Source organism: Trachypithecus francoisi, unplaced genomic scaffold (genome assembly GCF_009764315.1).
Source record: "Trachypithecus francoisi isolate TF-2019V2 unplaced genomic scaffold, Tfra_2.0 Lachesis_group5, whole genome shotgun sequence".
NCBI classification, from domain to species: domain Eukaryota; kingdom Metazoa; phylum Chordata; class Mammalia; order Primates; family Cercopithecidae; genus Trachypithecus; species Trachypithecus francoisi.
In genome coordinates, this window is record NW_022681470.1 from 45,813,498 (window position 1) to 45,836,607 (window position 23,110).

General features: G+C 35.9%; 1 long non-coding RNA gene across 1 annotated transcript; it reads right to left on the bottom strand.

Annotated features, from left to right (window-relative positions):
* Positions 1-756: 756 nt before the first annotated feature.
* On the bottom strand, positions 757-22,440 carry LOC117074904. The gene is made up of 3 exons (XR_004433757.1): positions 22,429-22,440; positions 15,543-15,548; positions 757-864 (listed from the first exon to the last, which is right to left on the bottom strand). It is a non-coding gene; the product is annotated as an uncharacterized LOC117074904 (long non-coding RNA).
* Between the last annotated feature and the right edge of the window lie 670 nt (positions 22,441-23,110).

Sequence of the window (23,110 nt, forward strand, 5' to 3'; positions counted from 1 at the left end):
TTCACTGTAAGTGTATGGATTTATTTTTGGGTTCTCTACTTGGTTCTCCTCGTATTATTTGTCTACTTTTATGAAAGTACCAGGCTATTTTGATTACCATATCTCTGTAGTATAATTTGTAGTCTGGTAATGTGATTCCTCCAGTTTTATTCTTTTTGTTTATGATAGTTTTGGCTATTCTGGATCTTCTATGTTTCCGTATAAATGTTAGGTTTACTTTTTCTATTTCTGTGGAGAATGTCACTGGTATTTTGATGGGAATTTCATTGAATCTGTAGACTGTCTTTGGTAGTATGAGCTTTTTAACACTATTGTTTCTTCCAATTCATTAACGTGGAATGGATTGTGTGAATTTCTGTGTTCTATTTAATTTTTTGCATCAATGTTTTATACTTTTCTTTGTAGAAATAATTCACTTCTTCACTTAATTCCTAGGTATTTTATTTGTAGCTATTTGACATAGGATTATTTTTAAGATATTTTTTCAGATTGTTTTCTGTTAGCGTAAACAATACTATAGGTATTTGTAAGTTGATATTGCATCTTGCGAATTTACTGAATTTGTTTATCAGTTCTAATGTTTTATTGGTGGAGTGTAGGTTTTTCTAAATGTAAGTATATCATTCTCAAACAAGGATAATTCGACTTATTCATTCCTTAACAATTTAGATGCTCTTTTTTCTTTCTCTTTGCCAATTACTCTAGCTAGGACTTCCAGCACTACTTTGAGTACCAGTGGTGAAAGTGCTCATCCTTCTCATGCTCCTGATCTTAGAGGAAAGACTTTCAGTTCTTCTCCATTCAGTAGGATACTAGCTATGGGTCTGTTATATATGGATTTTATTATGTTGGGGTATGTTCCTTCTACGCCAAGTTTTTTGAAAACTTTTTTTTCTTTCCTCTTTCTTTCTTTCTTTTTTTTTTTTTTGAGACGGAGTTTCACTCTTATTGCCCAGGCTGGAGTGCAATGATGCCATCTTGGCTCACTGCCACCTCCACCTTTTGTGTTCAAGCAATTCTCCTATGTCAACCTCCCAAGTAGCTGGGATTACAGGTACCCGCCACCACGCTAGGCTAATTTTTTGTAATTTTAGTAGAAACAGAGTTTCACAGTATTGGCCTTGCTGATCTCAAACTCCTGACCTCAGGTGATCCACCTGCCTCCATCTCCCAAAATGCTGAGATTACAGGCGTTAGTCACAGCCCTGCCGGGGGTTTTTTCTTGTTTTGTTTTGTTTTTTTTTCTTCCCCATGAAGGGATGTTAAATTTGATCAAATGCCTTCTCAACATCAGTGGAAATGATCATATGGAATATGTCCTTCATTCTCTTGATATGGAGAGATGACAATGTGCTAGTGGCCCTCACTCTCAGTGCCCTGGGCCTCTGCGTCCACTCTGGCAGTGCTTGAGGAGCCCTTCAGCCTGCCACGGCACCGTGGGAGCCCCACTCTGGGCTAGCTGAGGCTGGAGCCGCCTCCCTCAGCTTGAGGGGACATGAGGAGGTGTGGAGGGAGAAGCGTGGGCGGGAACCGGGGCTGCCCATCCAGCGCATCCGGGCCAGCGTGAGTTCCCGCGGGCCCCGCTGCGAGGCCCCGCACACTGAGTGGCCCCGCACACTGAGTGGCTGGCAGGCGCCACTGGCCCAGGGCACGTGGAACTGTTAGTCCAATAAATCTAAACCTCTTTCTTTTGTAAATTGTCCAGTCTTGGGTATGTCTTTATCAGCAGCATGAAAAAGTACTAATACAGTAAATAGGTACCAGGAGTGATGTGTTGCTGAAAAGATACCTGAAAATGTGGAAATGACTTTGGAAGTGGGTAACAGACAGAGGTCAGAACAGTTTGGAGGGCTCAGAAGATGACAGGAAAATGTGAAAAAGTTTGAAACTTCCTAGAAACTTGTTGATTGTCTTTGTCCAAAATGCTGATAGCGATATGGCAATAAAGTCCAGGCTGAGGTGGTCTCAGATGGATATGAGAAACTTGTGGGGAACTGGAGCAAGAGTGACTCTTGTCATGTTTCAGCGAAGACTGGTGGGATTTTGCTCCTTCCCTACAGATCTGTGGAACTTTGAACTTGAGAGAGAAGATTTAGGGTATCTGGCCCAAGAAATTTCTAAGCTGCAAAGCATTCAAGATATGACTTGGGTGCTATTAAAGACATTCAGTATTATAAGGGAAGAAGAGCATAAAAGTTTGGAAAATTTGCAGCCTGACAATGCAATAGAAAAGAAAAATCCCCTTTTCTGAGGAGAAATTCAAGCCGGCTGCAGAAATTTGCAGAAGTAACAGTGAGTTAGGAATGTTAGTCCTCAAGACAATTGGGAAAATGTCTCCAGGGCATGTCACAGGTCTTCAAGGCAGCCCCTCCCATCACAGGCCTGGAGGCCTAAAAGAAAAAAGGTGGTTTGGTGGGCTGGCCCCAAGGTCACTTTGCTGCCTGCAGCCTAGGAACTTGGTGCCCTGTGTTCCAGCCACCCCAGCCATGGCTGAAAGGGGCCAACATAGAGCTTGGGTCATGGCTTCAGAGGGTGTAAACCCCAAGCCTTGGCAGCTTCCATGTGTTGTTAAGACTGCTAGTCCACAGAAGTCAAGAACTGAGGTTTGGGAACCTCTGCTGAAATTTCAGAGGATGTATGAGAATGCCTGGATGCTCAGGCAAAAGTTTGCTGCAGGAGCAGGGCCCTCATGGAGAACCTCTGCTAGGGCATTGTGGAAGGGAAATGTGGAATTGGAGGCCCCACACAGAAGCCCTACTGGGGCACCTCCTAGTGGAACTGTGAGAAGAAGGCCACCATCCTCCAGGCCCCAGAACGGTAGATCAACTGACATCTTCCACTGTATGCCTGGAAAAGCTACAGACACTCAATGCCAGCCCATTTATGCAGCCAGGAGGGAGGCTGTACCTTGCAAAGTCACAGGGTCATAGCTGCCCAAGACCATGGGAACTCACCTCTTGCATCAGCGTCACCTGGATGTGAGACATGGAGTCAAAGGAGGTCATTTTGAAACTTTAAGATTTGACTGCCCTGATGGATTTTGGACTTGCCTGGGGCCTGTAGCCCCTTTGTTTTGGCCAATTTCTCTCATTTGGAATGGGTGTATCTCCCCAATGCCTGTATCTCCATTGTATCTAGGAAGTAAGTAACCTGCTTTTGATTTTACAGTCTCATAGGTGGAAGGGACTTGCCTTGTCTCAAATGAGACTTTGGACTGTGGAATTTTAAGTTAATGCTGAAATGACTTAAGACTTTGGGGGACTGTTGGAAAGGCATGACTGGTTTTGAAACGTGAGCATAAGGACTTGAGATTTGGTGGAGGGGGAGGGGGCAGAGGCGAAATGATATGGTTTGGCTATGTCCCCACCCCAAATCTCATCTTGAATTCCCATGAGTTGTGGGAGGGACCCAGTGGGAGATAACCAAATCATGGGGGCAGGTTCCCCAATACTGTTCTCATGGTAGTGAAAAATTGTCATGAGATCTGATGGTCTTATAAGGGGAAACTCGTTTTGCTTGGCTTCCATTCTCTCTCTTGCTGCTGCTGTGTGAGACATGCCTTTCACCTTCCACCATGATTTTGATGCCTCCCCAGCCGGGTGGAACTGTAAGTCCAACAAACCTCTTTCTTTTGTAAATTGCCCAGTCTCCACTATGTCTTTATCAGCAGTATGAAAACGGACTAATACAGTTGTCTTCACTGTTGAATGGTGACAAAATAGAACACCCTGCTACTGTGTTGTTCCTGGGATCCCCCCCCCCCCCACAGCTGAATCCATTCAGCGTCTTCTTCCCACATTTTGGATTTCTTTGATGACCTCTTGATGTTCTGCATTTGCAATTGTACTAATGATTTAATAGAGTCTTGTTCTGACCTGAATCCATTTTCCCTTTGACACAGTAACTTAGCAGTTTTTTTTTTTTTCCCCCTTCGGCTTAGAATGCATTTTGCATCAGTGTTAGAGACCATTTTGTTCAACTTACTGTCTACTGATGTCAGTGCTCTCTGGGGTTCTAGAACATTGTTTAAAACCTAGTGTTCTTGACAATTTAACCCAAAAGTACTGCCTGATTGAAGTTAACATAATTGTGCTTATAATATTTAGTAGTTTTGTATTTATATTATGTAAATAATTGTAAGTTTTAGACCTTCACCGATTTGCAGAGACAAGAGCCACTAAGAAGTGGATTGTAAATATAACTGAGGAACAAAAGAAATCTATGATTAAACAGAGCTTTAATAGAAAAGCTTGATTTTAGAGATAGAATATTATGTATACTATAAGCAAAAATCAAAACTTACTAACAGGCTGGGGTGGTGGCTCATGCCCGTAATCCCAACACTTTGGGAGCCCGAGGCAGGCAGATCACTTGAAGTCAGGATTTCGAGACCTGCCTGGACAATTTGGTGAGACCCATCTCTACTAAAAATACAAAAATTAGCTGGGTGTGGTGGCAAGTGCCTGTAGTATCAACTACTCGGGAGGCTGAGGCATAATTGCTTGAACCCGGGAGGCAGAGGTTTCAGTGAGCAGAGATCACACCACTATACTTCAGCCTGGGTGACAAAGCCAGACTCCATCTCAAAAAATAAAAATAAAAAAAAAAAAACTTATTAACAAGCATACAGTTTTTGGTTACTAATTGGCTAAATAAGCATTATTTGTAACTTAGAATGTTAAAATATCCTCACAACAATACTATTGCTTTCTTAGAGTTCTAGGAAATGTATATCAACAAACCTTTAAATGCAACCAACATTTTATGGTTATTAAACTTGACTAGTTGTGGGCTTTGTTCATTTAGATGAATACAGCAAAGTTCTGAAATGACCCTATTCTCAATATGCTACATATTGGTTATAGGTCTAATGCCATCTCTCTGGGGTAAATGAATAACATGGATGATACTTTAGGCATTCTTTATGTCTTCTTAATATTTTAGTGTTTGCCCCTCAACCTTTAAACTCTGAAGAGGAACAACTGAAATCATTTTCATTGATCATCAAGACTAAATGGCCTGTTCCACCCTGTGGACCTTACTTGGCCTTTAGAAGTAGCTGTGTACTCTTGAGAGTTTTGTCGTTGAGAAAGAGTTACTAATACCCTCACCACCGACACCCCCTCAATATTCTGCCTGTTATTGGTTTCTTCTCTATATTTTCTCTTCTCTGGTTATCGCTTCACATTTCAATTTGGATTTCTAATTGGCAATGCAAAATTGACATCCTGAAATAAACTCTCTATTTCCTGTCACCTCTAAACCTTTTCTTTCTCAGAATGTTTTATGGCATTAAATAGTGTCACCATCCTCCAATGGTTAAGCTTCAAACCTATGATTTTTATCTTTTAGCCATTCATTTATTTATTCAAGTAATAAATATGATTGACCACTTAATCTATGCCACATCTCTTCTTCTCCTTCTGTCTCCAGGCACCTTGTCCAACTTAACCTCCCAAATACACAAAAAATATATTTGTCTTTTCCATCACAGCAGATCAGGCTGGGTCTGATGGAACTAGCATTCATTCTACTACTCTTACTCTCCTGCAATCTGTCTTCAGTAGTCAGTGTGAGTTTTTAGAAGCATCTATCAGAACAAATTATTTTTGTGTTTAAAACTTACTGATTAAACAGAATGGGATCAACGTGCTAGTCTTTTGCTCTGACTACAAAGCTTTATACGAGCTGGCCCCTATGTCCTATATCTCAACTTTATCTTACCTATTTATCTTGGTTACTTTCACCATGCCAGACTTGCAGTTCCACAAACAACTCCAGATTGTTTTAGACCTAATACTAAAGTGCTTTTCTACAGATTTTTACAAAGCTGTATCCTCTGGTCATTTAGATGATGGCCTAAGTGTATCCCTCTCCAGAGAGACTTTACCAAGACCATTCACCACACTTTTCATACTGGCTTATCATATTTTCATTATAATTTTTTTCAAAAAATGATATTTATATACGTTTATTTGTTTAGTGGCTTTCTACAAAAATGTAAATTGGATCAAAACAGGAAAACTTTTCTTCTGTACTGCAAAATGTCCACTGCCTAGAAGTATTACTGACATCAAATAAATACTCAGATAACGTATATGGAATAAAACAACACATTAATAATATAACACTTATGGATATAGCTAGTAAAATGCTATCTAAGAAAATACACTGTCATTTAATTATTGAAAATAATATACAACCCAAAGGTTTTCTCAAACCTTTTCGGCATTGTAGGCAAAACAGAAAAAATACTTACCTTGAACTGTGGACTCTGCAGACACTACTCTAACAGTGTCTTAGTCAACAAAATACCATAAACTGGATGGCTTGAACAATGGGCATTTCTTTCTCACAGCTCTGAAGGCTGGGAAGCTTAAGATTAAGGTGCTGGCTGATTCAGTTTCTGGTGAGGTCCCTTTTCTTGGCCTGAAGTAGCCACCTCCTTTCTATGTCCTCACAAATCTTACAGACTGCTCTCTCTGCCTCGACTTCCACTTCTTATAAGCACATTAATCCCATCATGGGGGCCCTACCCTCTTGGCTCTTGACTTCATCTAAACCTAATTCCCTCCTATATTAGTCAAAATAATTATGGAGATTATGGAGACTGAGAAATACCATCGTAGCCCATCTAAAAGCTGAAGAACTGAGAAAGCTGACAGTAGCTCAGTCCCAGTCTGAAAGCCTCAGAATCAGGAAAGTCAATGGTTAAACAGGCAAGTTGACACCTAAAGTTAAACATCACGTTTCCCAAAGTTCCCATCTCCTAATACTGTCAGATTGGGGGTTGGGGCTTCAAAACATGAACTTGGGAGTGGGAAGACTGAAGCTTTCAGTCCATAACAGTTCCTCTATATATGACAACTTTGATCATACCTGAGCGTCTCTGAATGTGGTGAGAAATATTTTTACTGATTTAAGAGGCAGAATAGATAAACTAGTTGGCTCAAGATAATGGATATTTTTCTTTATCATGAGTTAAAAGATAGACCTCTGGCTTGTGTGTACTTATAAGCTATATTTATTTCAGATTTTTTTTTATTTTATGAATCAGTATTGAATTAGAAATACCAGGCTGAAAGCTGTTTAATATTAATATTCCTAATATTTTTCCACAATTAAGTTATAGAATCTATGAAGATTTTGCAATAGTATTATTTATAAAAAACTAACACATATTCAACACTGAGTGTGTGCCAGGCACTGTATTATTTTACATTGATTATCTCAGTTTCCATGAAGTATGAACTATGATTTCAGACATTTTTTTCAATCACATTTACAGAGGAAAAGTAATGTCCAGATTGACTGATGAACTTGACCAAGGTTTCTCAGGGAGTAAACGGTGAACTGAGATTTAACCACAAAGGAACAATGTTTGCAACCATTACTCTTTTTGAATTTTACCAAATTAATTCATAAGAGACAATCAAAATTCAGTATTATTATATGAGAAGATTTATTTTATGATACTCTACTATTTCTCAGGTAATATTAATGAGAGTTTTATTTGATACATGTTGAAAATTTAGCAATAGGATAACTTGAGACATAAATATTATTTCCTTTTCTTTCTCCCTGTTAGAGGCAGATGTGCCCTAATAATAGAATGTCTATTAATAATGCCTTATGTCTTCACCCTACTTCTATCTGTGCACTAATGTTTCAAATTATGTCTAGTCATTATTTTCAATAGTTTTTTTGTAGTTTATTTAAATTTAGCAAGAACAAAGCTGAAGTTACACCTTTGGCCCAAACAACTAATTCCTTATTTAAGGTAATAATTTTGCAATCCACTCAGTTGTGCAAAAAGAAACCTCGAGCACTTCAAATAGATTTGTTAATAACATATGGGTATTTTATTTAGTGGAAGTTATTCTTAATGCCTTTGTCATTTCTTTTTAGAAAATCAATCACTCTCTGACCAAATCCTGTATATGAAATGTGTCTTATGTCTGTCTTTCTTCCCTGTGCCTAATCATATTTTAAGAATATGATATATTTCCTAAACTTCAATTCTTCATTTAAAAGTGTCATAATTTTGTATAACAGCATTCCTCCCATATAGTTATGTACTCATATATTGTGTTTTTCATTTTTATTAGATAAATATATTTTGTTAAGTAGAGTATTTAGAATGTAAATGTTACAATACATTGTTATAAGCAATGGAAATTCATCTCAAATGACATAAAGGATGGAGAAATTGTGAAGTCTTTAGTACTTTCAATTTAAAGAATAATATTCATCCTGTATACTTACAACCTCTGTCCCCACTCCTTCTAACCAAGACAAATACCTACTCATTTATTTCCAGGGAAGATAGATTCCTGAGTTTATTAGGTATAGGAACACAGCAAAAATATTTAGTCCCTTTATTTTTCTCTTCTGCATAGAGATAAGATAGTTCTTCTCTATTCTCAATATACCATAAGAGTCACAGGAACACAATCTCATTTGGAGGAAGATTCCATGGAGTTTTGAGTAATGTATTCAAATCAAATGGATATTAAGGATGTGGTTCATTAGCCAGAAACCTTGAAAAAGAGACTAGGAGTGGACTAACTGAAATAAGAACTAAAACATGAATGGTTTGGGAATAAACATGATAAATTGGTAATGGCCATGTCAAATTTAAGTCACCTGTAAAATTCAGGTGGACGCATTTGGGATGATGTTTCATATCTAGATTAAAAAGTTGAATTTTCTGAATTAGGTAAGTTTGGACAAAAGTAGCAGGTAGAATGTTGCAGAAAAAGTCAGAAAATGTTATCGCAGAGGTTACTACAGGGTAAATCGTTTCTTTTAGGTGAAGGAGAAACTGATTCCTAGAAACAGGGCTGCACACAATAGGGCATTAGTTATACATAAAGTATGCATGGAACTGAGTGAAGTTCTGGCTGCATGGTCTCTGGCAATTAACCTTGAGCCAAAGGAGTCTGTAAAATATAAGTTGATGCACCTTGACCTTAAACTTCAGATGCACAACTTAACATTGTAAGAAAGAGTGAGATGAGATCTCTGTAAGTATACAGTAAATATGCTATTTTCTAATTCCAGTCTGTAGTAAGATTCTTTAGAGTAAAGCTGTTTTATACAGAATACTGATGTGTGGTTTGTTCATTTTCAGCAGCTTCTGAACAGTCAACAGGCACCAGGTAAGCTGTTTCCAAATCTTTAATACATATGTTCATATCTATTACAAGACCCAGGTAGCTTGATTCTCTAGCAGGAATAAATTCCCCAGTTTCAATAAAATAAAAAATGGAATTAAAAAATTTACTGAACATTACTTAAGGCTGATTAAAGATATGCTTTTAAAATGCCTCCTTTTTTTTTTTTTTTTTTTTTTTTTTTTGAGACGGAGTCTCGCTCTGTCGCCCGGGCTGGAGTGCAGTGGCCGGATCTCAGCTCACTGCAAGCTCTGCCTCCCGGGTTTACGCCATTCTCCTGCCTCAGCCTCCGCAGTAGCTGGGACTACAGGCGCCCGCCACCTCGCTCGGCTAGATTTTTGTCTTTTTTTTAGTAGGGACGGGGTTTCACCGTGTTAGCCAGGATGGTCTCGATTTCCTGACCTCGTGATCCGCCCGTCTCGGCCTCCCAAAGTGAAATGCCTCCTTTTAAATCAATGAATTGGATACAGTTAGTGGAACTCTAATAAAAATTGCAATTTTTCTTCCTTAAATTACTCAGAATGAGAAATCATATGTACACACTTAGACTGAAATGTAGTTCAACCCATGTTTTCTTACTGAATTGGGCTACATTTTGTAATATTTTGTGATCAGCACTATTAGAACATCAGGCAACTTTATTAAAAATATTTATCAGAGGTAGGTATGGGAAATTATGTTATAGCTAATTATATAAAGAAAATATATATTTTGAACTATTTTCAGTCCAAAATGATTTCTTTATATGTCTTCTTAGTTAATTTTCAAATTAAATACATCTGGAGAAAAGCTAAAACATTTATTTCATGAATAAGCATATTATTTGCATAAAATAAAATAGTTGCTAAATTGATGCGTCTAATTAAAGCTCAATTAACTTTACTAGTAAAATATAAAGCTATTTGTAAATAGTATAGAATACAAACCTCACAATAAAGAAAAAATATTTCTCAAAAAGTAATGTATTCACTTACACAGTAATAACATTTATTTTCTATAATTAGCTTCTATTTAAAGATCCAACTACTATATAAGAAATAAAGTAGGTTCCAACATAGTACCATGCTATCATAGTAACTTTAAAGTGAATGGTTGCTACTGAGTTAATGCAATATTATCTGGGATAAGCACATTTGATTTTAATAAAATGAAGTAAACATGGCAAGCAATAGCTCTGAAGTCAGAGCATTAGTGAAAGATGTACGCTTTAATTATCAGTGCAATTATTAGTAAAACATCCTCAGTAGGAATAAGCAAATATAATTACAATATCTGTGTGATTTAAGAGGGTGAAAAGACAAGCAACGGGCTGGAAGAAAATCTTTACGAAACTATATCTGATAAAGGACTGCTATCTCTAACATACAAATAATTCCTTATGCTCAACAATAAGAAAACAAAAAACAAGTAAAAGATGGGCTAAACATCTGAACAGACACTTCATCAAAGCAGATATACAGGTGGCAAATAAACATATGAAAAGTTGTTCAGCGTCACAGGCATCAGGATATTGCAAATAAAAGTAACTGCGGTACCACAATATATCCACTGGAATGTTGAAAATTAAAAAAATAATAATAATAACAACACTGAATGATGAGAAGAATATAGAACAAAAAATCACTTGCTCTAATGAAAAATATTTCCTTGGCTTTTCTAGGTTCTGGTAGCTGGAGAAATTCCTTGGCTTTTGGCAGTAAAACTCCCATTTCTTTCTCCATATTCTTATCACGTTTCTTCTTGTATGTGAAGAAGCTTTGGGTGCCAAAGCTCCCTCTGCTTTTTCTTTGTTTGTTTGTTTGTTTTTGTTTTTTAAGATGGAATTTCCCTCTTGTTGCCCAGGCTGGAGCGCAACGGCGTGTTCTCAGCACACTGCAACCTCTGCCTCCCGGGTTCAAGCGATCTCTCCTGCCTCAGCCTCCGGAGTAGCAGGAATTACAGGCGCATGCCACGACGCTCGGCTACTTTTTTGCATTTTTAGTAGAGATGGGGTTTCACCATGTTGGCCAGGCTCCTCTCAATTGCCTGACCTCAGGTGATCCACCCACCTTGGCCTCCCAATGTGCTGGGATTACAGGGGTGAGCCACTGCGCCAGGCTGCTTTTTCTTTATTAAAGCACTTAACCATTGTATATAAGGCCCATCCAAGTAATCCGAGATAATCTCTTAAAGAACCTTATTTTAATTATCTTCAAGAACCTTAAATTAAATTATATCTAAAAAGACACGTTTTCCAGAGAAGGTCATGGGGTTTCAGGTAATAGAGAATGAGAATGCTTATAACTTTTTTTTTTTTTTTTTTTTTGAGATGGAGTCTCACTCTGTCGCCCAGGCTGAGGGGCGCGATCTCGGCTCACTGCAACCTCCGCCTCCCAGATTCAAATGATTCTCTGTCCTCAGCCTCCTGAGTAGCTGGGATTACAGGCGCGTGTCACCACACCAGGCTAATTTTTGTGTTTTTGGTAGAGATGGGATTTCACTGTTTTGGCCAGGTTGGTCTCAAACTCATGGACCTCAGGTAATCCACCTGCCTCTGCCTTCCAAATTGCTGGGGTTACAGGTGTGAGCCACCGCACCTGGCCTAGGGGATACTTTTTAAACCACTGCTTACAATCAAATCCTTTAATATAGTTGGAAATTTTAAATTATCTCTTTCTCAAACCTGTTAGAATAATTATATAGAAACCAATAAGGATATAGAATACTCAACTTAACCATCATCCACCTTGAGCTAACTGAAATTTATAGAAAAATAATCAATCTAACACTAGCAGAATATTAAGCTCACATGCAACATTAACCAAGACCTTATTCTGCGCCATAAACCAAGTTTCAATAAATCGATATTTTAAAGTTTTGAATTATACATGTTTTGAATTCTCCGACCACATGAAAGTGAATTTTAAATCAATAAAAGAAAAATGTCTGGAAATTCCCCAATAATTAGAAACTAGCACATTTCGGAATAAATAATGTATTAAAGGACATACTAAAAGGATACTTAGAAATAATTTTGAATCAAATAAAAATAAAAGCATTAAATTTCAAAATTTATCCAAAGAGGCTAACATATTTATTTGAAGGAAATGTACAACATTTAATGCCTATATTAGAAAAGAATATAGGTGGCATGCGTTTTGTGTGTATATGATGTGTGTGTGTGTGTGTGTGTGTGTTTGTGATATAGACACAGAGGCAAAAAACAAGATAGATGTCTTCAAGCGATAGAAGCAAAATATAAAAACAAAACTGTAAACAAAGCAAAATATAAAAACAAAGCTATTTATATGTCTACAGAAATCAGTGATAGTCTGTTTGACTATAGTTAATATTTCAATTCACAAAGAATAACAAAGTCTAAAGTGATGACTTTGGAGGGGAGTTTGGCTTACTGTGTAAAAACTGGGGCTGGCATAAGTCTTTTCCATTATTAATTAAATGCTTGCATTTTCTGAGGTTTTTATTGAATTTTATTACTGAAATGTAGATACAGGGAGCAAAGCAACCTCACATGTAAGAACTGTGTAAAATTACTTGCTGGCTAACTACACTGAATCTGAGATACGTTTTTTTTAATACCAAAAGACAAGAGCAACAAGGCTTAAAGAAATTTTGGTGTTGTCTTCAGTGATCTGTGGGCCCGAGTGAGTGCACCTTTCAAACGATGAAATAAATTAAAAGAAGTACAGTGATAGAAAAATCCAAAATAAACAATATACTAAGTAAAATTTAAAAATAAGCCTCACTGAAATGAATTTGCAAATGCAAAACTCATTGCCAGTTAAATAATTTAATGTCAGAGAAAAAAAAATCTCAAGTAAAAACAGATATCTTTACCCTCAAGGAAATAGATGCAATAAATTCCAAAAATATCTTAAAATGTGGTAATGAAAATAATCTCTTCCTTCAGCATGTGAACCAAGAGCAACAATGTAATAGAACACCTGAGATCCCTATTTACCATTTGTCTTTACTAGGTTCTTAGGAATTTTTGCATCCTATGTTTTTCTTCCACAAGTAGTCATCATCTCTCCACTGACATGTGTGGATACAAGCCCCAAGTATCTTATATTTCACAACGAAATTTCTCTTGATCATAACACTAGTTAACACATTGCCATTGCCATTTTTCTCCAATGTTAAAATATTCACACTTACAGATAACTTTGTTTTCAGTGATGAAAAAAAATGACTAATGTCTAAAAAATAGTATTTAGCATCTAACTACATGTAATTTGTTCCATATTGGATGAGTAGAGACAACACAATGTGTTGATAGTTACAAAATTATTTTAGTATTGAAATCATTAGATTAAATTAAGTGAGTAAATCTGACATGAAGCTGATGATTATAAATACTTGTGTTGATTAGTATGAGGTTAAAAAGAATAAGAGTTGAAAACATATGACTTGTTTTCTCATTTAGTTTTATAAGAAAAACACATATAATTTACTAATTTTAAATATATAAATGAGGTAAAACAATTAAACACATTAAATAAAATATAAAATGAGACAAATTTTTATCCACTTTTAACTTAATACTTATATCAACTTATTGACAGACAACATACTGTGTAAACTATGTGAGCTCCCTTCTGTTGCAACAAGCAATTGCATGATTCATAGCTCTGCTAAAAGTGGCAAAAACAATAAATATATATTTCCAAAAGGTTTTCTACTTCGTGCATATTTTATATGTACCTTTGAAAACAAAATATTGGGATATTTGGATTATCTTAACTATGTGTACATAATGTCCTAGCAACATAAAATCATTAATTCATATTTTGAACTGTGAAATTCTAATAATCATGGAGTACTTGAAATAACATTAACATCACATTTCTGCTCCTATTTAAACCAAACTATTATGTATTAAGTAGATGTTTTCAATCTGACCTAAGCAGTTCTTCAATGTGGAGCTATAATTCACCATGGATATTTTTGTCAATATTTTAAAGATTTAAATAATTAATATTTTTTACGATGTAATAATTAGTTTAATAATTTGTGTTTGAAAACTAGTGAAGAATGTTTCTCTATGAAACCTTATTAAAAACATTTTTACATAGTAAATGGAGTTGTGGCTGGGCAAATAGCCCTTTTAATTCATAGGATAAATTCCTGTCATAATAAAACATTTCTTTAGTAATGATACACAGTTTGTTAAAAAGTACTATCCGTTTTCACCATTAAAAGTAGTAGTGACCGGTCCTGGCACGGTGGCTTACGCCTGTTATCCCAGCAGTTTGGGAGGCCGATGTGGGTGGATCATGAGGTCAGGTGATCGAGACCATCCTGACTAGCATGGTGAAACCCTGTCTCTACTAAAAATACAGCAAAATTAGCCGGGCATGGTGGCAGACGCCTGTAGTCCCAGCTACTCAGGAGGTGAGACAGGAGAATGTCATGAACCCGGGAGGTGGAGCTTGCAGTGAGCCGAGATCATGCCACTGCACTCCAGCCTGGGCGACAGAGTGAGACTCTATCTCAAAAAAAAGAAAAAAAAAGGAAGAAAGTAATGAGGATTACCTTTTTGCAATTACTTTTGCATCAACCTAATACTACTACTTCACTTGCAGAATTATCATATCACCTTTCAATATGTGATCAGGATTCAGTTGCATGTCAGAAATAAGGGTATTCCAATTAAAATATTTAGTTGAATTTTCAATGCTCTAAATTAAAAAAAAATGAAAACTTTATATTGTAAAGACAGGGTGATGTGGACTCATTTTGTCAAGTACTAATAGTTTTTCTATCTTTGATATTTGAACAACTGAGCCCCAGAGTTCTTCTATGTTGTCTCTAGAAAAATTGTGCTGAAGCACAAAATTAATACTCAGCATTGCAGTTTTATTTATATGTCATATATCACATTAAATTTATTTTATAGTTTTCTACTCTTTTAAAATCATATTCATACTATCCATCCTGTTAAATCTTTTTTACCGACCACATAAATAATGTTTTATGGGAAGAAGAATTTTTGAGATTCCAGTAGTGCTTGAGAGTGACTAAATAATGAGGATATCTAAGTCATCATTTTCAGTACTCTGAAATAAAAACAGATATATTTAATATTGACTTTATTATCATTTTGAATCTTCTCAAAATATTTAATATTTTGCACTCATTTAAACAAAATAATATGTATCTGAAAACAAGTTATGTTTAGTCAAGTTTCTTCAAATGTTGCTATTGAACTCAATAAACTTAGAGTTGCCAATGATTGTTACTGAAAATTATCAGTGATGGTTTAGTGAATGGTGAAGGCTTTATTTAAAAAAAAAATGTTGAATATCAGTATTTCCTTAGAAGGTACCCCTTTTTTATATATTTCTGAGAAATATTGCAATTCACATGTACCTGCAAATTGATTTGTTATCAGAAATGTAAAAGGACATTTTTTTTTTCTTTTGAGATGGAGTTTCGCTCTTGTTGCCCAGGATGGAGTCCAGTGGCTTGGCATGATCTCGACTCACTGCAGCCTCCACCTCCCAGGCTCACGTGATTCTCCCACCTCAGCCTCCTGAATAAATGAGATTACAGGGACCCGACACGATGCCTGGCAAATTTTTTGTATGTCTAGTAGAGATGGGGTTTCACCATGTTGGCCAGGCTGGTTTTGAACTCCTGACTTCTGGTGATCCACCCTCCTTGGCCTCCCAAAGTGGTGGGATTATAGGTGTGATCCACCACACCGACCAAGAATGACAATTTTTATTTTAACATATGAAACTATTTAAAGAAAGCCATGTTTTTTCTTACTCTTCAATACTTTTCTGTTATATAGGATATTGTGCAAATATATCATATTTTTTTCTAAGTATATATCAGAATGGCCTGTAGTTTTGAATACAACTAGTTAGAATCAATTTATAATCCACACTCAAATGCAGCTTAGATTGCTGAGTTATTTACCAGGATAGAAGCTTGCTTAGAAGTGCTCCGATGCAGAGGCAATTGATATGCATACATCTCTTTAAATGAGAAAATATTGTTTCCTAGAGAAAAATATTGAGAAATGCATTTTAACAACTATAATGAAATTACTGAGGACAAAAGTTATAATATCTTTACAGGCAGGGTAAAATTAGTTGGAAAAATAGATGAAACATAGATAGAATGCTAAAATGTAGATATAATTGTAATCTGGGTTTGGGTAAAATAGCACAGTAGTATGTGGAGTGAAACTGGTATTTGAGTGCCCATAGCTATACATTAGCTAAACATAATAACCTAGGACTCAAGTTTAATCAATGGGATGGGTGTTAAAAATAAATAGGGTAAATTTCACATAAGCATCCTTCTTTCATATATAGGAAAACCCTTGTTAAACTCTTCCTCAAGGCTAAATATAGAATAAAATTCAGCTATATGTCAATTTGTAGCTGGCTGACATTGTTCGAGTCAATGAGTTTTATATCAAACTGAACGGTGTCAAAAATTGCATAACATAGTTTTTGTAGAAAAACAGTGCTGTTTTAACAATATATTGCAATTCATTACCATAAATGTTGATTTTTCTAAGATACATTATTACACCTCAGGAGATGTGATGTTTCTATTCACAATAATCAGAAGTACAAAGGGAGAAAACTAAGCCTTAAATTGCAACATATGATTTTTAAATGTGCTGATCAAATTCAATGTGGGCATGTAAATCTATATTATTTTCTCATGTTAGAAATGAACAGATGTACTTTCACAAAAAGTACAGTAAATCAGCTTTGTAACTTTGACAGAAGTTTTGACCTGTTACTGTTCTCCACATAATAGTTTAGCAAATTTTTTAAAAGATAAATTATTTTTACAACAAAAGCATTGACATTTTGAATAGGGTAATGATTGGCTGTATGGTAGTGTCTTTCTCTTCAAGATCTTCAAAAATAGTCTTACTACGAGATCCAGCAGTCATGCTTCTAAGTATTTACTTAACTGATTTGAAATAATATGTCCACATAAAGCCTGACAATAAATGGTCATAGCAGCTTTATTCATAATTGCCAAAAATAATTGTTGCAACAAAGATGTCATTTGATAGGAGAATGGATAAAAACTTGTGATATCTTTATGCAATTGAATACTATTCAGTGATTAAAAAAAAAAGAATGAATTTAAGCTGCCTAAAGACATGGATAGAAGGGGAAAGAAAACGATACAGATTTAATTAACTTTGGAGATAAATGGAAACTCAGTCAAAAGACAGAAGGCACTGAACTGTAGTTGGTAAATGCATTTTTCCATGGGAATCCAAACTCACAACTCTGAGACTGTGAAATATAAATTGAATAATTAAGTAGTAGATGGTGTATGGTAGGAAACTGGTTTCTCTTCATTAGAGAAGGATCCATGTGGTACTGTAATTGTTGAGAGACCTAAGTATGAACTTACTCAGGGCTATATATATATATATATATATATATATATATATATTTACAAACATGTAAATATACAGACGTATATATCCTTTCTTTGTCAGCCAAGAGGACTCATGAAATTTTTGTACCACTGAACACAACTAACACCTAGATCTTATTTTCTCATCCACTTGCCAATAAAATAAAGGACTCCTTGAATAAATTGCTAATTCTAGGACTGGGTCAGAAAATATATAAGATGAACCTGAATCATTTTATAGTGCCAGAAAGTGAGGAAGTTTTTAAAATCCACAATGATTACATTTGACAAAAGGTCATAACTTGCAACTGTTTTAGCTTCTAATGACCAAAGTAGAAGTGATTTGAACAAAAAGTAAGTTAGCATAGCATTGGGCTATAGCTCAAAATATAAATTAAATATACACAAATCCATAACAACATACATGTGGAAAAGAAGGGAGGAAGGCAGGAAGGGAGGAAAGCAGGAAGACAGGAAGGCAGGGAGGGAGGGAGGGAAAGGAAGGAAGGAAGGAAGGAAGGAAGGAAGGAAGGAAGGCAGGAAGGAAGGAGGGAAGGAGGGAAGGAGGGAAGGAGAGAAGGAGGGAGGGAGGGAGGGAGGAAGGAAGGGAGGGAGAGAAGGAGGGAGAGAGGGAGGAAGGGGATCAATGAGACAATTAACCAGGTAATCAAGGAGGGAAGGAGGGAAAAAAGAAGGGAGGGGAACAGACAACTCATGCAGAAGAATTACAAATAATTTATGTAGATACTCTGCCTCCAACAAAACTTTCTACCTCATAAATGATGTACTGTGCATGGCTAATTCCTTCGAAAGAGTACAGTATGGAAAAATAAGAAAAAAATGATAACTTTATACTTGAGACATCTGACAAACAGTAGCTCAACTAAGTGATCAAGACAATGTACACAGTAAAATCTCATGTTGATACTATCTACCCTTGATAAACTGTGATGAGAATGGCAATTTATGTCAGTGACATTCCTCTACAAGACCCATAAACTCTAGTCTAATAATGAGAAACCACCCTCAAGTAAACCCTAATTGAAAGACATTCTTCAAAGTACAACATCTGTATCCTTCAGAATATTCAGATCATAAAAAATTGTAATAGACAGAAATTATTACATTCCCAAGAAGCTGAAGTCACATCTGAATTTTGTGAGTGTTATAGGCTGCCATAACAGAGAAGCTTAGATTCAGAAAGATAAAAATATACAGTGCAGCTGAGTCTATGGGCTTAATAATGTCTGCACACAACCTACCTGCTTACAGCAAATAAATTTAGAAGATTTCAGATAGGCAATGTTTCTTAGGCAAAATGGAGGCTTAAGTTTTTCCTCTAATAACTTGATGCATGGCTTTCTTCTTCAGTTTCTCTTAAACAGTGTTGAAAATGACTTTTTCTTTCTTCAAAGGTCATTGCATAAACAAAGTAAAGTAAGGAGTAAAATAATGCTTTGGAGACTTCAAACTGCTACACCAATAGTGTATACCTTTTGAGCTTTTATTATTTGTTATTATCATACAATATTTATTAAAAATTTTGGCTGCCATCATCCTGATATCTTTTGTATTTTTTCCAAGATAGATCTGACTTCAGCCTAGTTGTTCCTCTGGGGATAAGATATAGTATATCTGCAGGCATCTAGAAGACTATTGAAGCAGTTATCCCTCAATGAATGCCTTTCTTCACTAAATTACATTTCTATAAGTATAATAAAGTTCCAGTGTAAAATAAATGGCTTATTACTTTTATTTTGAAAACTTTCTGCAATTTTACAAAATCCTTAATAATAAAAATACTTTTTAAAAAATCACAACTATGCATGGGCCCACACTTTGTATGACACCTATTATAAATACAGTTCAAACTCTTGACAGTTACAAAGATTATATTTGATATGCTATGATATATACCAGAAAACATTGATATTCATTAAAAATGTGATTTAACAGGATATTATATTTAGTATTTCAAAAATCTGGAAAAGAGCCTGAGGTCCTCAGCAATTTCCGGGTGATAACATTCTGAATATATGAATAGGAAATATTAAAATCCCCAAATAAAGGGAGAGGTTTGCAGGTGAGTAAATCTATGTAGAGGCGGAAGTAAGGAAAACCGAGATCTGTAAGCATAAAACAAAACAAAACAAAAAAACCTGGGTAAAATTTTAGCGCATATAATACAATGCAAAGGCAGTATGTTCTGAAGTTTTGTTTTAATTTCTATTATCCGTTTCACTTAGAAATTGTTGCAAATTCAGTGTCCAAAGAATTGTAACCATTCTCATCTATTATAGGATATTTTCACATCATCTGTGATAAAATGACAACAAATATTTTTCCTCACAGAGGTTCTAGCCTTTGCTGGGATTTCTATTAAAATAGAATACATTGTATATTTGTGGAAACTATGGTAAAGCAGTTAAATAGCAAACAGAATCAAGAGAATATGTTTATACTGTCTCTTTTTACCAGGGACTAAAAATTTTCCAAAGATGCAAAACGCTGAGTGTAAAAGAGATTAATTAATGCAAGTGACATTCAACAAATATAAATACAAAAATTTAATTAAAATTTGAAATAAATTATGTCCCACTATATCTTTGTGCAAACCCTGCCACAGACCCTTCTCTCTGTTTTCCCATTTATGCTCTTCTTTATGAAGAGATACAGCAGCAGAATTTTTTTTGTTTATTTCTTTTAAATAAGAAAAAAAAAAAACTGGGATAGATGTGCGGATTTGTTACATAGGTATATGTGTGCCATGGTGGTTTTCTGCAACTATTGACCTGTCCTCTAAGCTCCCTCCCCTCACCGCCCCCATCCCCCAGCAGGCCCTGGTGTGATGTGTTCCCCTCTCAGTGCCCATGTGTTCTCGATGTTCAATTCCCACTTATGAGTGAGAACATGTGGTGTTTGGTTTTCTGTTCCTGCGTTAGTTTGCTTAGAATGATGATTTCCAACTTCATCCATGTCCCTGCAAAGAACATGATCTCATTCCTTTGTATGGCTGCATAGTATTCCATGGTTTATATGTACCACATTTTCTTTATCCAGTCTATCATTGATGGGCATTTGGGTTAGTTTCATGTCTTTGCTATTATAAATAGTGCTGCAATAAACAGACCTGTGCATGCATCTTTATATTAGAATAAATTATATTACTTTGGGTATATACCTAGTAATGGGATTGCTGGGTCAAATGGTATTTCTGGTTCTAGATCCTTAAGGAATTGTCGTATGGTCTTCCACAATGGTTGAACTAATGTATATTCCTACCAACTGCGTATAAGTGTCCCTATTTCTCCACAATCTTACCTACATACATTGTGTCCTGACTTTCTAATAATTGCCATTCTGACTGGCCTAGGATGGTGTCACATTGTGGTTTTGATTTGCCTTCCTCTGATGATCAGTGATGTTCAGCTTTTTTTCATGTGTTTGTTGGCCATGTAAATGTCTTCTTTTGAGAAGAGTCTGTTCATATCCTTTGCTCATTTTTGATGGGATTGTTTGTTTTATCTTGTAAATATGTTAAGTTTCTTGTAAATTCTGGATATTAGATCTTTGTCAGATGGGTAGAGAGCAAAAATTTTCTCCCATTCTGTAGACTGCCGGTACATTCTGATGATAGTTTATTTTGCTGTGTAGCAGCTCTTAAGTCCAATTAGATACCATTTGTTAATTTTGACTTTTGCTGTGATTGATTGCTCTTGGCATTTTTGTCATAAAGTCTTTTCCTGTGCCTATGACCTGAATGGAATTGCCTTGGTTTTCCTCTGGATTTTTATGATTTTGGGTTTTACATTTAAGTCTTTAATCCATCTTGAGTTAACTTTTGTATAAGGTGTAAGGAAGGGGTCCAGTTTTAGCTTTCTGCCTATAGCTAGCCAATTTTCCCAGCACTATTTACTGAATAGGAGATCCTGCCCCCTTGTTTGTTTTTTGTCATGTTTGTTGAAGATCTGATGGTTGTAGATGTGTGGTGTTACTGCTGAGGCCTCTGTTCTGCTCCATTGGTCTATATGTCTGTTTTGGTACCGGTACCATGCTGTTTTGGTTATTGTAGCCTTGTCGTATAGTCTGAAGTCAGGTAGCATGATGCCTCCAGCTTTGTTCTTTTTGCTTAGAATTGTCTGGGCTATATGAGCTCTTCTTTGATTTCATAGGAAATTTAAAATAGTTTTTTCTAATTCTGTGAAGAAGGTCAATTGTAGTTTCATGGGAATAGCATTGAATCTATAAATTACTTTTGGCAGTATGGCCATTTTCACTATATTGATTCTTTCTATCTATGAGGATGAAATATTTTTTGATTTGTTTGTGTCCTCTCATTTCTTTGAGCAGTTGTTTGTAGTTCTCTTGCAGAGTTCCTTCACATTTCTTGTTAGATGTACTCCTAGGTATTTTATTCTCTTTGTAGCAATTATGAATGGGAGTTCATTCATGATTTGGATCTCTACTTGCCTATTGTTGGTGTAAGGGAATGCTTGTGATTCTTGCACATTGATTTTCTATCCTGAGACTTTGCTGAAGTTGCTCATCAGTTCAAGAAGTTTTTGGGCTGAGATGATGTTTTCTAAATATAAAATCATGTCATCTGCAAACAGAGACAACTTGACTTCCTCTCTTCCTATTTGAATACCTTTTGTTTGTTTGTCTTGCTTGATTTCTCTGGAAAGAACTTCCAACACTATGTTGAATAGGAGTGGTGGGAGATGGCATCCTTGTCTTGTACTGGTTTTCAAAGGAAATGCTTCCAGCTTTTGCCCATTTAATATGATACTGACAGTGGGTTTGTCACAAATAGCTCTTATTATTTTAATATATGTTTCATCAATACTTAGTTTATTGAGAGTTTTTAACATGAAGGCATGTTGAATTTTATTGAAGGCTTTTTCTGCATCTATTGAGATAATCATGCGGTTTTTATCATTGGTTCTGTTTAAGTGACTTTTATTGATTTTATTATGTTGAACCAGTCTTGCATCCCAGGAATGAAGCTGATTTGGTCATAATGGATAAACTTTGTGATGTGCTGCTGGAATAAGTTTGCCAGTATTTAATTGAGGATTTTCTCTAGATGTCCATCATTATTTTATTGAGGATTTTCGCATAGATGTTCATCAGGGATATTGGTTGAGGTTTTCTTTTTCTGTTGTGTCTCTTCCTAGTTTTGGTATCATGATGATGCTGGCTTCATAAAATGAGTTAGGAAGGAGTCCCTCCTTTTTGATTGTATGGGATAGTTTCAGAAGGGATGATACCAGCTTCTCTTTGTATTTCTGATAGAATTCAGCTATGAATCCATCTGTTCCTAGGCTTTTTTTGATTGGTAGGCTATTAATAACTGCCTCAATTTCAAAGCTTGTTATTGGTCTATTCAGGGACTCAACTTCTTTCTGACTTAGTCTTGGGAGGATGTATGAGTCCAGGAATTTCTCCATTTCTTCTAGATTTTCTAGATTATTTGCATAGAGGTGTTTTTAGCATTCTCTGATGGTAATTTGTATTTCTGTGTAGTC